We start from the raw sequence: 15,773 nt of genomic DNA, 5'->3' as shown, positions 1-15,773 counted from the left end.
GTGAGCTGCTAATATACAGGAGCAGCTCTACAATGTTTAAGTTAAGAAATAACGTCACTGTTGGCTGTGTCGTCTTTATAATGACATTTTCACAGTCTGTTGTTTCATTAGTTTGATGACTAACACTGTATGTATGATTCATGAAACAATTCAAACAGGATCAATACATTATCTCTCTCTTCATTCACTACCAGACAAAGGTTTTATCAAATAAGGTCCATGCGGGGAACCTGAAGAGGCGTCACTTCTCCTCATAATAGTATATTTTATGCTCTTAAACAGTCAGCAAACATTGAATATACTTATGACGGCCTGACTTAGATTCTGATCGTCCTCGCCTCCTTAAAAATGTTTAGAATAACTGTCGGTCCACCTTGGTATTATTATTGGATTTAAACAAAGAGATGGTCTGATATCATCAAACAATCTCATATTTGTTTTAAATTCATAAAAGATGCAGAATCTTGATTATTTATTACAGCCCGACTGATTAGAGTACGAATCAACACATTTTACTTGGGTGATACCAACACTGTTGTGCTTTTTCTTCAGGTGTCGCCCTCTTTCTCCTCCCTCCTCCTTGTGGTTGGTGCACACCTGACCCCGATCATCACTCAAAGTCATACTCCTTCAGATTCTCTGTGCTCAGCAGCTTTGCTCGGTTAAAGATCTTGTCTCCGTCCTGGTTGATGAAGTAGACTCCGTGGTCGAGCTGCTGTCTCTGCAGGATGGGGTGCAGGTAGAGCAGCCAGTACTTGAGGCGTTCGTCTAGTTTGTGAAACAGGATGATGATGGCGACCTTCTGCAGCACCTCGCAGTCTTTGGCTCTGAAGTGCCTGCCCAGCTCCACGTTGGGTTTGTCCTTCTTGATCTACTCCAGATTCGCTGGGTTGTTAACCTTCAACCACAGAGGACCCATGAGCAGAGGAGATGTTTCTGGGCACGTCTACAGCTTCTTCACCGGCTCCCCGGTCTTCTTCTCATCTGGCTGTGTCATCTCTTGCTGCTGGACTGGCAGCGTCCTCCTTCAGTTCAGTTCTTGTGGTGACCTTGGTGTGTCTGACCGGGTTCGGCTGTGTCACGTTATACTAGGACTGCTGGTTTTGGACGAAGGCGAACCAGATGTCGAGCGAGCGACAGTGACGGAGACGTGGAGGAAGCAAAGCAGCACCACCAGCTTACAGGTTAAATTAGTAGACGAGTCTCCGGCCATCCTCGCTGACTGACGACTTCGTCAGCTGGGACATATTCAAAGCTGGCCCCGAGGACAGCTCCGACAGGGCGGGACTTTGGACTGACCCAAAAATGACCTGAAGAATAAAACAAGGAGTTTAAAGTTGAAGCCCCATCACGTCACACAGCAGTTAGCTTACGTTTACAGTACCGTTAGCCAGACATTTTGGCAGAAAAGATGTTTCATCGCTGTTTGTGTGATTATTGTTACAATTATGAGAGAAGGGGAGGACTGAATGCTACAGCTGAATGATACAAAACCAAGAATCCAGGAAAACAAGCCAAAAAGGACAAAAAGACAAGAGCTTAATGTGCAAACAAAAGCAAAGTACAAATCAATGAAAACACAAGGAACAAAAACCAAAAACATACCACGGGAGACGCTGGAGACAACACGGGTGCGAAACTCTCTCTGTGTGTGTGTTTGTGTATAGTCTTTGTTCTCCCTGATGTCTTGGTCAGTTCGTTCCGTGTTCTCCTGTGTTGCCACCCTAACGAGGGGATGAGGTACAGGTGGAGTGAGGCTGGAAAAGGACAGGTGAGGGAAAGGAATGGAAAAACACTGGAAGAAGGGAAAATCACACAGAGGGAGGAACTGAAAAGCAAGACGCGACACATGAGGGCACAATTTCAAAGTAAAACAGGAAATAAGAGAACACAAAAACCGGGATCGTGACAGTACCTCCCCTCAAGGGACAGTTACCAGATGTCCAAAAATAAAACCAAAGGAAGCGGGGAGGTTGGAAGGGGTTCTGGAGGAGTCCAGTGGCGAAGGCAGACTCCCTCTGGAGGCTGGAGGCGAAGGTGGAAACTCTTCGCCTCCAGCCTCTCTCTTTTGAGAAAAGAGTGGACTTAGCCAGAATATTTGAATGATACAGCTCCCAGGTCCCTCCTCCTTCCTCTCTGCTGCGCTGCAGCCCTGCCTTCAAAGCCACTCCCCACAGAGGAGCCTGCTGTGCACGAGCACGCGAGATAACCAAGATGGCGCATTCAACAAACAAAACAAACACTCTCGTAAATAAGTACAACAGTGATTATGAGTTCATTTAGCGGAGTGAGCAAAAGCACACATAAATCGGGGAGAAAACCTGCTAACGAAAACTAATGTTGTTCAGGTTAAAATAGCATGCACATCGGGTTGAATGCTAATTGCTTTGTTAGGGCATTGGCAACAAAATACGCCCTGATTGTTCTATTTCTGATCAATATAGCTATATTACAATGATGAGTGCCTCAGGCGAGTCACTGTAGATATCCAGAGCAACAAACGCTATTCCTCATATCGCGATAAACAGAGTTACCAGGTAATCATTCAGGTAATCATCTTCACCATGCTGTCTCTCTGGAGCATGAGTAACGTTATTTCTCTAAACTAATTCAACCACTTCAGAGCGTACTGAACACAAACTAACGTTACAACTGCCCGGTCACTTGAAAGACACTTTTGCTAACCAGTAGCCATACAGACAAAGCTAAACACCGGAGTTAGCATACAAGCTATCAAGCTAGATTTAGCAACAAGCTATGTAGCTTGACTGCAACATCGGCGATGTGTGCTATTGTGAGTATTACTGTAACCGCCGCCACCATAGCCTTGTGGTTAAAACATAAAATGAAACATATCAAGCAACGGTACTAACTTGTCCAGCAGAAAAGCGGCTAACTCTGCGTCGCTCTTCAGTCTTTGCAAATCCCGTAGCTCCCTCCGCCTCTGAAAAGACGCTCCGATGTTGATCCTACTTTTATTTCGGGCACGGTCCCCCTTCTTTCCTTTCACAACGTTTTTTGTTCGTCAGCCTTCTTATTTTTTCCCTGTGATGTGGGCAATGGTGGAGCCAACCATGGGATAGGCATTTTTCCGAGCTGTTTTCTCTCCGCCATTGTTCCCTGCCTTTGAGCGTGCGGTATCAGACCAGGGCTGTGTCCAAATTCAGGGGCTGCAGCCTTTAAGGACGCAGCCTTAGCGGTCCACGAAGGCCGCGTTCTTCGGAAAGACCTTGAAGGCCGCGTCAACCGTTGTGAAATGGGACGGTCTAGCCGTCGGAGCATTTCCTGGTTGGCCACCAGATGTTCCCGCCCCACCCGTACGTCACTACATCTGCCGCACAGGCCCGCGAAATCCAGAACACGAGTAGAGAGTCTGGTGAAAATGTTTGAGCGTATGAAAGCAGTGATGTGCCTACTAATATACCTCATCTTGGAGGAAGAGGAGATGCTGCTCCGTCGGCGCCGGAGCCGGAGCCGGAGCCGACGCCGACTGGTGTATCTCCGGTTGAGTGAGGAACATGGAGAGGTAAAACATTTTCATTTGAACCCACAGTAATGTCATCATCATCATCATCATCATCATCATCATCATCATCATCATCATCATTAGCCAGGTGTCAGTAACATGCCAATACAATACTGAAATGCTAGACATATAAACTGTAGAAAGGCACAGGTGAATGCCAGATAACCGTGACAATTGATTGACAGACCCGACCTCAATTAAATAACTAGGAAAAGTAGCATTACCTGCGAAAATACAGTGTGAATGCTGAAGGCTGAAGTGATTTCGGAAACCCGCTGAATGTAGGCCTACTGGAAAACACTCGCCGGAAATGCATAAAACTGCAAGAGTGAATGGCCAAGAATGTGCAGAAAAAGCTGAAAAGGTGAAAAGTAATATGCTGAATGGGCTGAAAAAGCTGAAGATCATGATAGTTGAACAGTGTCTCAGCTGAACATGTTTCATAAAACCAGGAGATGAGCTGAACACTACTACTACTACTACTGATGATGATGATGATGATGATGATAATGATAATGATAATAATAATAATGACAATCATAATAATAATAATAATGACAATCATAATAATAATAATAATGACAATAATAGTAATAATGTCAATAATAATAACAATAATAGTAATAATGTCAATAATAACAATAATAATGACAATAATAATAACAATAACAATAATAGTAATAATGTCAATAATAACAATAATAATAACAATAATAGTAGTAATAATAATAATAACTGCAACAAATTCCAGAAGGACAATAGTGTGAATGCTCTGAAGCATCCACACTAACTAGAATCATCTCATCAACTAAAATGAGGCTAGCTATTGTCTGATCTACCATTTTTCGTCTCCTGTTCTTCCCCTCCTTTCCAAATCCAGACCAGACCCCGGTACTGCAGGGTCAACATGGCCGTTCCCGTCCTCGACAGGTTCTTCGAGGACGGGGACACCAGGCAGGACTTCCGGCTGAGCAGAGAGTCCCTGGCAGTGCTGCTGAACCTACTCCAACAAGATCGGAGACACGGATGGGGTGCCACAATAGAGACCTTGGTGTTCCTCTTCTGGCTGGCGAGTGGGGCATCATACAGGGTGGTCTCAAGGGTGTTTGGGATGCCTCGCTCCACCGTCCACTGGATCGTCCACCGAGTTACTGGGGAGGTGGTGGCCATTCGCCACAAGGTCATCTACCTCCCAAAGACAGCTGAAGACCTGGCTGCAGTAACTCGGGGGTTTGCAGGGCTGGCAGGACACAGAGCTTTTTTAAAAGCTGCTGGATCGATCGACGGCTGCCATGTGAGGATCAAGCCACCAAGCGGCCCTGATGGTCACTGCTACAAGAACAGAAAACTGTTCTCCTCCATCATACTGCAGGCAGTTTGTGACCATCAGGGCCGCTTCATGGACACGTACGTGGGCTGGCCGGGGTCGGTGCACGACTCCAGAGTACTCCGGCACAGCCCACTGTACAGGCGGGCCATCTACCCTCCTCCAGGGCACTTCATCCTCGCAGATGGCGGGTACCCGTGCCTCCAACATCCACTCCCCCTCATTACTCCCTACAAACGGCCTGTGCAAGGTGTGGGAGCCCAGCGCTTTAATGTCCATCATTCCAGGGCACGCTCTATCATTGAGCGTGCCTTTGGAATGATGAAGACCAGGTTCAGGTCCATCTTCCTGCAAGCGCTGGAGGTGCACCACACCTTTGTGCCTCAGGTATGTCAGGATTCATTTTTGTTTCCTTGAGTATTTAAGCAGAGTAAGTCAAAATTGATGTACATCCCCTTTCATTTCAGGTCGTAACAGCTTGTGCCGTCCTGCACAACATCTGCCTGGGGGCAGGTGACATCATGCCCCCAGAGGATGAGCTGCAGGACGTCATGCCAGAGGATGAGGGGGAGAACGTGTTGGAGGCAGCCAGTGGTGCTCCATGGCGGGACCAGCTGTCTGCGGAGGAGTCTGCCCTGGAGGAGGTGATCCCTGACCACGACTATCTATAGTTGGCAAGTAAAATGATCTTGGAGGCATTATTCCTATTTGAAGTGTGTGGTGGATAGTTGTGTTCGTCGTAATCAGTCACCATGTTTATAAAATGATCACATTATGATGTCATAATTCTTGCCTCTTTCCTGAAAAATTCTCAGTGGCATGGCAGCCGTCGATCGAGTCAGCCCTGCAAACCCTGTTGATGGACGACCTGGTGGACAGTGGAGACCGCACCTCCCAAACACCCCGAATGCCACCCCAGATGATGTCCCACTGCCACCAGGGTCTTTATTGTGGCATCCCATCCAGCCCAGCAGCACTGCCAGGGACTCCTGCTCAGCCCATCACAGCAACTGACTTGTGTCATCATTGTTTTACCCCTTACCCCCATTTTTGTACACTTTCCTCATTTCTTTTTGTTGTCGGTGATCAGTTTGGCTGTCACGGCTCATGACATGAATTTCATGGCACTTTTCTTTCGAGTAAAATTTTGTTGTCCAATGTCTTTTACACTCATGTCTTTCATGCTCTATTTATGGATTCACCACCCTCTGGACACCGTTGTGGCCAAGAATGCCTCATCAGAATCAGAATCAGAATTCCTTTGTGTCCTGCAAATGGGGAAATTACTCAGTCACAGCAGCCAGAGGACAGTATCACACTTATACAACAATAAAAGGTGACAAACAACATAATGAGAAGTTCAGAAATAGTAATGACTCGTATATACATATCATTTACAACATGACATGGTATCTATAATATTCTCATGTACTCATTGACTGCCATTCAAACCACATTTTTTAATCTCACTGCCATCACAGTATTGAACCATGCATTGTCTAATGTCAGCATTTCATTTTGAAGGAGAGTAGTGATACGCAGGGGTGAAAGTAAGCCGGTACGGTCCGGTACTGCGTACCACTAAAAGATTCAGTGGCGGTACGCAGTACCAGGAAGAGGGGGGAGAGCGGCTGCCTGCTGAAGCCCTCATTCAGAACCAGTCACGGCCGCACTTTGGGTCAGAAAATAGATCCGCTAGCAATATGCAGTCTTGAACACTACTATGTCTGTTTATAAATTGCTTTTAACTCATTCCGAATTGTTTCTGAACTATCCGTGCTGAGTTTTGGTCCATGCTGGACGGAGCCTTGGCCGGACATCTCCCTCTCTTCCTCACGGCTCTTGCCCTGCTTCTCTCCCCCTCCCCTCGGAGAGAGCCCGGTGCCTTCTAAACGTGCACTACGTTTAATGTCTTTCCGTTCGTTGTAAAATGTCCCAATTAAAATCAGTAGGAGAGTAAACAGTTGTGTTTCATGTTATTATATTCAATTTCAACGACACAGAACAACTCGAAAAAAACTGCTTATGAGCGAACGACCAGAGTTTCGCTCAGCAGTACGTGAATGCGCATGCGCGTCTACTTCCGAAACAGAGCGGTTGCTATGGGGATGGGTGCGTTTGATTTAATGCACTGGGATGTTTTCCACAACTGGTCCACAGACGTCAAGAAACGCCGCTTGCGCCGGGACAGGACGAACAATAAATTACACCAACGAAATTCCACACATTCTTGTGGTTGGCTGAAACATTTTCAACAAGATTTAAATATCTGTCAGTTATCAAATACAGATATAAACCGGAGAGAAACACAACAGCCTAATTTTTTTTTGGTCAAACTAAAATTTGGAACAATGCAGAGAAAAATAACTTCTTTATTCAAAAGAAAAGACAGGGACACCGAAGATGGGTTACCACCACAGAAAATGAGAAAATCACCCAGTGATGAAGATTTCAACCAAGCTGAGGGTCAGGGTGAAGAGGAGGCACAATGTCAGGAAAAAGAAGCAGCTGTAGGATCCCCAGAAAAAAGCACAGATGATGATGCTAGGCCTCCTGCTTATCCTTCCATTTGGACAAAGGACCAATATGAACAATTTAAAAGTAAAAATGAATGGTTGTATGCCCAACATGGTAAACTGGGATGCACTCCATGCCACGATGTTAAGAGTCTAGGTCTCATGGCATCCCGTGGTGTCAGTATTGCCAGCCAGTGGGCTGAGGGAAAGATAGCCCCATTCGGTAATTCAAGAGATGTCCAGCTTTTATCGCTGCGCAAAAAAATTCATGAGCACCGAAACTCCCAAGCACACAATGAAGCAGTTAAGATTCTTCAGACAGCAAAGAAAGACATTCTTCAGAACATGAACGCCACCAGTCAGGAGTCTGCATTTGAGTCCACTGCCAGGGTATTGAGGACAGCATATTATGTGGCCAAAAACAATAAGCCATTCACTGACTTTGAGAGTCTGATTGAACTGCAGCAAGCTAATTCTGCTGATTTAGGTCGTGTTTTGCACAGCAAAACTGTCTGTGTTGACATAATTGATCATGTGTCATCACAGATGAAGAAGGAACTCCTGAGGAAAATTATAGAAAATAGGTGTAAAATTACAGTACTAGCTGATGAGTCAACCACTGTGGGGCACAAGTCAACATTAATTGTGTTTTTGAAAGCCAGTGTTGATGGAGAGATGGAGCCCATTGCTTTTCCATTGGACCTTCTTGAGCTGGATAGCCTGTCTGCTGCTCATATCAAAGAACAGCTTATGAACTGCTTGCTCAAGAGTGGCTTCACCACTGAATTGCTGCAGGAAGTTTTCATTGGATTTTGCAGTGATGGGGCCAATGTGATGCTGGGAGTGAAGTCAGGTGTTGGGAAGCTGCTCCAGGATGACTTTCCAGGCATTGTACTGTGGCACTGCCTCAATCACAGACTGGAGCTGGCTGTGGACCAGGCACTGGAGGCAACAGGGGGAACAAAAGACTTCCAGGCCTTCCTTGACAGCCTATAATTCATTGTATAGCCAGTCACCAAAAAACATGCGGGAGCTAAGTGAATGTGCTCACAATTTACACATCACACTCAGAAGAATTGGAAGAGTGTTCAGTGTTCGCTGGGTTGCTTCTTCATACAGGGCAGTCACTGCAGTTTGGCACTCTTATCCAGCACTGGCACAACATTTCCGTGAGGCATCAGAGGATGAGACAAGGGACAGCAGAGAGAGGGCTAAATTCAAAGGTCTTCTGTCTAAGCTGTGCTCTGTAAACTTCCTGAAAAGTCTTGCACCGATGGCAGATGTCCTGACTGAACTGAAGAACTTGTCAGAGTTTCTTCAGAACAGGAAGACCACACTCCCAAAGGCCCATGAGATCATGACGATGTATGTCAAACGCATTGAAAGCCTTACTTCATACCCAGGGCAACATGCACTTGAAGCTAGCCAGGCAGAGGAAGAGATGAAATTCAAGGGAGAACAGTTAAGAGTTGGCAAGTCTCCCATCATTGACTCTGCACGGTTTATTCAAGCAGTGGCAGAGAGTATGAAAGACAGACTCTTCACCACCACAGCTAACAGAGCACAGGCCAGTGTCACAGCCATCAGAAAAGAGACTTACAATAGGCTTCTAAATCAAATAACAGTCCTTAACCCTGACAAGTGGGACCATGACAATCCTCGATATGGAGAAGATGAGGTGAGGGCTTTGTGCCATGTCCTACATCTGAATGAAAAAGAGGCACACCTTGGATTCATTGAGTACAAGGCCAGTGGAGGAAGAAGCATTCCTGACAAGATGAGGAAGTTGCTTGTGGCAGTGGATACATTGTCAGCAAGTAATGCAGACTGTGAGCGGGGGTTCAGTACCATGAACAACATCATCACTGAGTACAGGAGCAAACTGACAGCAAGGAATGCTGCAAACCTCCTCTTTGTCAGCTCAGTTGGACCACCATGCATGCAGTGGGACCCAATGCCTTATGTGAAGACCTGGCTGGGCAAAGGAAGAAGAGCAGCTCACACAACAAGTGGCATGGCTCGCCACCACTCAGAGGAGGATAACTACTTTAGGCCTCTGTGGAACATCTTTTAGGCGATGTATTTTGATGAGGGGTAGATCCACTTTGAGTTTTTGCTCATGACTACTGTTCTTAATCATTTATGTGATACTTAGTATGTCAGAAAGTCCAAAGACAGAGACTTGTTAACTGTTCAGGTATGAAATGAGGATGTTGAAAATGTTTTAAGTTATCAAATTTTCACATAAGCCTGTTAAAAGAGACACTTTAAAATGTTCCAATTTTTATGTTTATTGAATATCAGTTGTGTTCACGGCAGAAAGTATTCTGGATGTTTATCAATGTTTCATACATGCCAGCACCTTAATAATTAAAAGAAATATTTTATCATATTGTCAAGTGTTTCTAATTTCTGCCTACTCCACACAGGTAGCCTACAGTAAAATATTGAAATGTTTTTATTTGTTTGGGTTTTGATTTTGCTTTTTTTAAAATGCATGAAGCGAGAGAGAGAACAATATGAGGCAATGAAGGTTTTGGTAATAGTACCGGCAAGAATTTAAATCTACTTTCACCCCTGGTGATACGTGACATTTTTACTGCAGTCCACCAGATTCAACCATTCTCCCATTGTGGGCCAAGGCATGACATCCTGATTGAATGTTTGGTAGTTGCATGAGTGGGAAGTTTGAGTGATTTATGAAACACAAAGTCGGAAATGAATATTGGTGTGTGGTGATTTCATGGCAGTTTGTCTGTGCGTGTACATTTTTGCCAAGAAAGGTGTCCAGAGGGTAGTAAACTTGAGGGGGGGACAAGGGTCAATGTCGTTATGTTTCAGTTCAAGTTGTGAGGTGCATCAAAGTCTGTTTTGGTTGAAATCCATCAAACGTGTACATTTTTTTGTGTGCACAATAATTAACGACAGGATGTGTCAGAGCTGACTTGTATTATCAACGTTGCAAAATCAACGTTGACCCATTGGTGAATAACAGCTATATTTAGTATGTCGAAGGTGCAATATGGGACAGAGAGTGAAAGAAGACAGGTTTGATGTTATGTTCATATTATGAAAATTGTGAACACTGAATGGAATGGACTACGAATGACAGGGGAAATACTTTTAATCAAATAAAAAACATCTCACAAATAATAACGGTGAACACATGGAAACAATGGTGAATAAATAGAAATGATAAATTAACAATAAATTAAAAGTGATGGCCGACCAAAAGAAAATACGACAATCAACGGTCGGCCATCCGCTCGAGCAGAGAGAACAGTCTGTCCATCCTCTCTCTGCTCGAGCGTTCCCGCTGTTCGTCTGCCTCCCTCTGCTGTCTCATGTCCTCCCTCAGGAGCTCGACCAGTTCGTCGTTGCTACTGCTCCTCCTCCTCCTCCTCCTTGACGGGGGCCCTGCCTCCCCTGTTCCCTCCTGGCCCGGACCCCCCTCCACCTCCTCGTCCCCCTCCTCCTCCTCCTCCTCCTCCTCGTTGGCCGCGTGGTCCACCGCCGCACTCGGCCCTGGTGTGTCCTCTGGTAACGAGGCAATCAGGACAGGGGGTCTGATGGACGGCCTCTGTCCCAATACCTCGTCCATGTGGACAAACCAGGGCCAAGTCGCGGCGGTGGAACTCCCCGCGACCCCCTCTCCCGTCGCCGGATATTTGCAGTCCTAAGGCAGTGGAAATCAATCACGTCAGCAATTTCCAGCAAAGTATTCATTGACTTGCATGGGTTAAATGAATGAAATTTAGTTTCCACATCATCATTCACACCTGCACCTACTTTGTACTTTTTTTTAAGTTGTCCCACTTCTTCTTGGCCTGCAGGGGCTTGACCCTCCCCTGCAGGCCCATCTCTTCCAGGATTGTTCTGAACACAGACAGAAACAAGAGGAATTGTGAACACGACCACATTCACACAGGGATGCAAAGATTTACAAGTGACACCAGGACACTGACAGCTGGGCTATTCGTTATTGCCTTACCTCCATCCAACAGCGGCTGAGTTCTTCGCCCCCGTGAACAGGTTGTCATGCTGTCCACGGAGGGCGATAAGGGTGGCCGTCTGCTCCCTGCTCCCTAAGACAAAATGAAATGAAACACACGTGTTGTGTTATGTCAACAGGCAAAAGGGTTCTAATGTCGCAAACATGTCATGATGACAATGATGATAATGATGATAATCCTGAATTTAGCTCTTCATTCAATCCAAACGTTGGACTGGACTTTTTTTTCCGTTTTCCGTCAAACATTTCGGCAGTGACGGCATTTAAGGCTTTACATCCGACAGCATGATGCTGAGCATGACCAGCGTCACATATTCTGACTGAATGATGGCATTTGGGGGTTTTCTAATCCCTTGATGTTTAACATGTCTGAAGTTGGGTGTTTAGATGAGTCACAAGTGTGAACACGATACTTACATGTGAATGTCGTGTCCTCTCCGCTTGGTGTCGCCATCGTAACTGAGCTGCGGCGCGCAAAGGCGCTTGGGATTTATAGGGCCGCGAAGGATGGTAGCGGTGCGTCCTCCTAAACGAGGGTGGGGAAGGCTGCATTTGTGGGCTGCATGTGGAGCAGCCTTCGAATTTGGACAGCCTTCGCGCAGCGTTGTGACGTAATTGGCCTTCAAATGCGCCCTTCGTGGGCTGCAGCCCCTGAATTTGGACACAGCCCTGGTAAGAGCAGGCACTGCGCCTGCGCGGGGGAGGGGGGCTGCCACGAGAGTGATTGACACCTGGCTCACACTCTCCTTGGCTCTGATTGGTTGTATTCAGCCGGGAGCGGTAGATTCTTGCAAATCAAATTACAGCCACTGGGTGGGCCCACAGACAGTGGATTTTTACACAGCTGACCTGTATCATGTTCTACTGTCAGATCATAATGACAATTTTAGCAAATATAACCAAAAAAAGTTACAGACTATAGCTTTAAATCTGTGCATAGAAGTGAGGGCTTTTCACGTAAACCTTTTGTGGAAAATATGTGTAATTTCTTTTATAATATTGTTTGTCTAATTATACTGATAAAGCCCTTTGCTCATAACTTTTGTTATATACTTATATATGATTTTTACATTGTTTTTTTTTATGTTTTAACATTAACAAGCTCCATTTACAGGGTGTCATGATATTGCAATATTCACAAAATGAAATATTGATATAGTGTTAATAATACACATATGATAATATATGAATAATTGAAGTTCATCTGGCTGCCTTTTCACTAGTAATTGAGTGTAATTGTTCTTTTTGTGCACTTTCTTCACACTTATAGTTACAGACTCTCTCTGCCTCCCTGAGCTTGTATTTTAAGGATTATTCATTTGTAAAAAATTAGACAAAACGCACCATAAACAAAGTTAAAGACAGCATTTCTATAGATATCACAATACTATCATTATTGTGAATTTGCCCTCGCTGCCCTCGAGAACATTTGCCCTAAAAAACAAATGCTTGAAAGTTTGTGTTGTGTTTCAAGCTCAAACTGTACATCAGCTGTACTATTAACTGCCAGTGGAAAGGGAAAAAAAAGGTGAGAACACAGCGTGATATCTAACAATTCATATCAAAGGGATGCAAAATGTCCTGAATGAGCTAAAAACAGTAGAATTACCCTTTTAATACGAGACAGGATGGAGACAGTAGAGGCGGCGACACTCCGACAGCAGCACAGTCTCATAAAAACACGTGTCTGCTCCGAAAAACACACTCAGCATCTTCAGATTAAACCGATGTGATTGCAGACCCACCGAGGTTATTTGAACCTTTATTACTTTCCCCCGTGTGAGTCTCTTGTCAGAGCTGGTTAGCTTCCACTCCCACCTACATCGTTGCTGGAGGATTTGAATAATTCATGCTATCTGCGTTATTTATGTATTCGCTTATTCGTGAAGGCACAAATCTGTATGTGCCGTGTCGTTTGCCGAGGAGGTAAATGAAGGCATCAGTCGAGTTCATGACGGCCGAGGAGAAGCTTTTATTTTGTTTTTGTTTTTTTATTATAATAGTGTCATGAAATTGGATTCAGTACGAGTCATCGTTTCACAAAGAGACCGTGACCGTTGCGTGGTGTACAGCAGTCGGGGCGGACAGAAGATGGCTTGTTCTGCCTTTTTGTCTTCCTCCCTGACTGACTGAATGTCACTCTCACTCCGTCACTTCACCCGAAAAACAAAACAAAAAAAAACGGCTGAAAAAGCCCGCAGAGCCTCGGGCCAGGGCTTCCCTCAGCCACCATCACTAATCTCATTTAGTGCCTGGTCCTCTGACAGGAGGCAGAAACAGACAGAGTAATCTGGAAAAAATGAGGGAGTGGAGGAGTCATGGAAAAAAAAAAAAAGACTAGGGGAGTCGGGAGAGATAAGGGGTGAAGTCAGGAAGCCGACAGCAGATAGCAGCGGCTCAGATAACAGCTACATCACAGAGCTGATCAGCAGCTGCACTGTTAGCACTGATGTAGTGATCTGAGGGTGTTAACATGACAGAGAAAATCCCCGAGTACGACCGCAGAAATCCAGTTTAACTCTCTAATCCTCACATACAAACTGTTGCTGCAACAATTCAGCTCGACTGCAGCGCTCTCTGGTTCAGATTTGATCTGTAGAAACTCAGTCCATCATCCTATCTGTCTGCCCGCAACGTAATTTAATTTAATTTGAGAAATGTGTTTGGTTTCCAATACTTCCGAATCTGAGGAATGAACAGCAAGAGAGTCTCAGCTTTAACAAGTCATTTTAGTTTGCTTTTGAAACCCCAAAATTATACTTTATTAAAAATACAAGCTTATTCCATTTGTTTTTATTGCACATTGAGGCAGTTTAATGAAATAAAAGTACAATCAAATTAAATAGAAGTTTGTTTATGGCGTGAAACAATGAAAGTACAGAATTGATTAATGCATAAAAAACAGTCCAATTTCTCTGGACACTTAAAAGACCGACAGTGTTCTCTATTAAACGTGTTTATCCTCCATAATATGTTTGTACGTGCACGGCAATGCAACCGGATGCAACTCCCTTTACATAAAGACTGAAAACAGGAGTTGGCCTTTGACAATCTAAATGAAAGTCATTGTAAAACTGTAAAAGGCAGTTTTGGATAAAACACAACAAACTCAAGTGTTTTTTTTCACGTGTGTCTTGATCCATATCTCACCTGTACAACATTATCAGGCCCAGTTGGTAAAAAAATGCCATTTTGAGGTTACTTTTAAATTTTAGAGTTTGTACCTTTCTGGAAAATCATTAAAATGTTAATGAGTCATCCTGAACAATGTATGATCTTTGATGTTTTGATGTATGTTTTGTCTAATAAACGCTTTCTTTATTTTATGGCGAGATACAAAAACAAGAGCGTCCCCAGAGAAGCATGTTGCTCGTGACCGGACCTCACAGATTACTGAACAAAAACACAACTTTATAGTGATTTTGGTGAAACTGGGTCATGTTTTATGGAGGCTGTTCTGCCCTGAGAAACTCTGGACTGATAACCAGCAGCTTCTCAATGAAAACCTCCGGACCGGAGCTGTACGCTAACTGCTGCTAAATGTAACTGTTAGCTGCTGTTAGCTCTGTTAGCTGCTGACTCACCTCGGTGTTACCAGGACTGTGCTCCCTTCGTCAAGCTAGCCTCCGTCTTCTCGTAGGTGGTGTTTGTCTGTCCTGGTCTGACCGGGAACAGTCAACATCTCAGCGGTTAGGGGTCGGGAGGGGCCGTTACATACATTTGGCACTATTGGCTGCTTCCTAGAAGCACAACTTTGCTGAAGCAACTAGCATTCTATTAGCCATTTCATGAGGACTTTATTTCACCTTTGTTGAGCTCTCTGAGGTTGTGTTCCCATATCATTCCCTAGCCAATTTAGCTAGCTAGATCCTCGTTCTGAGTAAATGATTCCCCGTACTGGTCGCTCGAAGAAAGATCATTAACATCCTGTTACCATGGGAATGCTGCTTTCGGTTCAGTGCAGGGTGTGTCCGAAGTAACGGCCAAAATTTGAGCAAGGTGTCACGGGGGCTCCCAGGAGGAGCGCCAGGCTTTGAAGCCAGTTTTCGTAGTGGCTTAACCGTGTAACGCGTGATGCACCGCGGCCCAGAAAGACTTGTTCCTATTCGCTAACATTGTGAAAGAAATGTCTGTAAACGGTGGTTACATTTCTTTGAGCGTCACGATCGAACTGGATCCAGTACATACTGTAGGTGGGAAAGTTAAACAATCAGACCGGTGTGATTAACTTTCCGATGCATTTGTTTTGATTATATCTGCAGGCTTTAACCAGCTTTAACTGTGGTGGCAGCTGAAACAGCATGAGAGGGTCAGGAAGGGACAGCGATGAAGAGAGGAGGAGGAGGAGGACAGCAGCCAACATGATGCTGTGGGAGGCAACAGGTGAGACTG

At 44.9% G+C, this 15,773-nt stretch overlaps 1 pseudogene; it reads right to left on the bottom strand.

Moving 5' to 3' along the window:
• Positions 1–610: 610 nt before the first annotated feature.
• LOC141013099 (beta-1,4-galactosyltransferase 1 pseudogene) lies at positions 611–1,213 on the bottom strand (annotated as a pseudogene).
• Between the last annotated feature and the right edge of the window lie 14,560 nt (positions 1,214–15,773).

The sequence above is a fragment of the Pagrus major genome, chromosome 18 (genome assembly GCF_040436345.1).
Source record: "Pagrus major chromosome 18, Pma_NU_1.0".
In the NCBI taxonomy this organism is placed as follows: Eukaryota; Metazoa; Chordata; class Actinopteri; order Spariformes; family Sparidae; genus Pagrus; species Pagrus major.
Note: the sequence above shows the minus strand (reverse complement) of the source record. Positions and strands in the feature narration are given on the sequence as shown.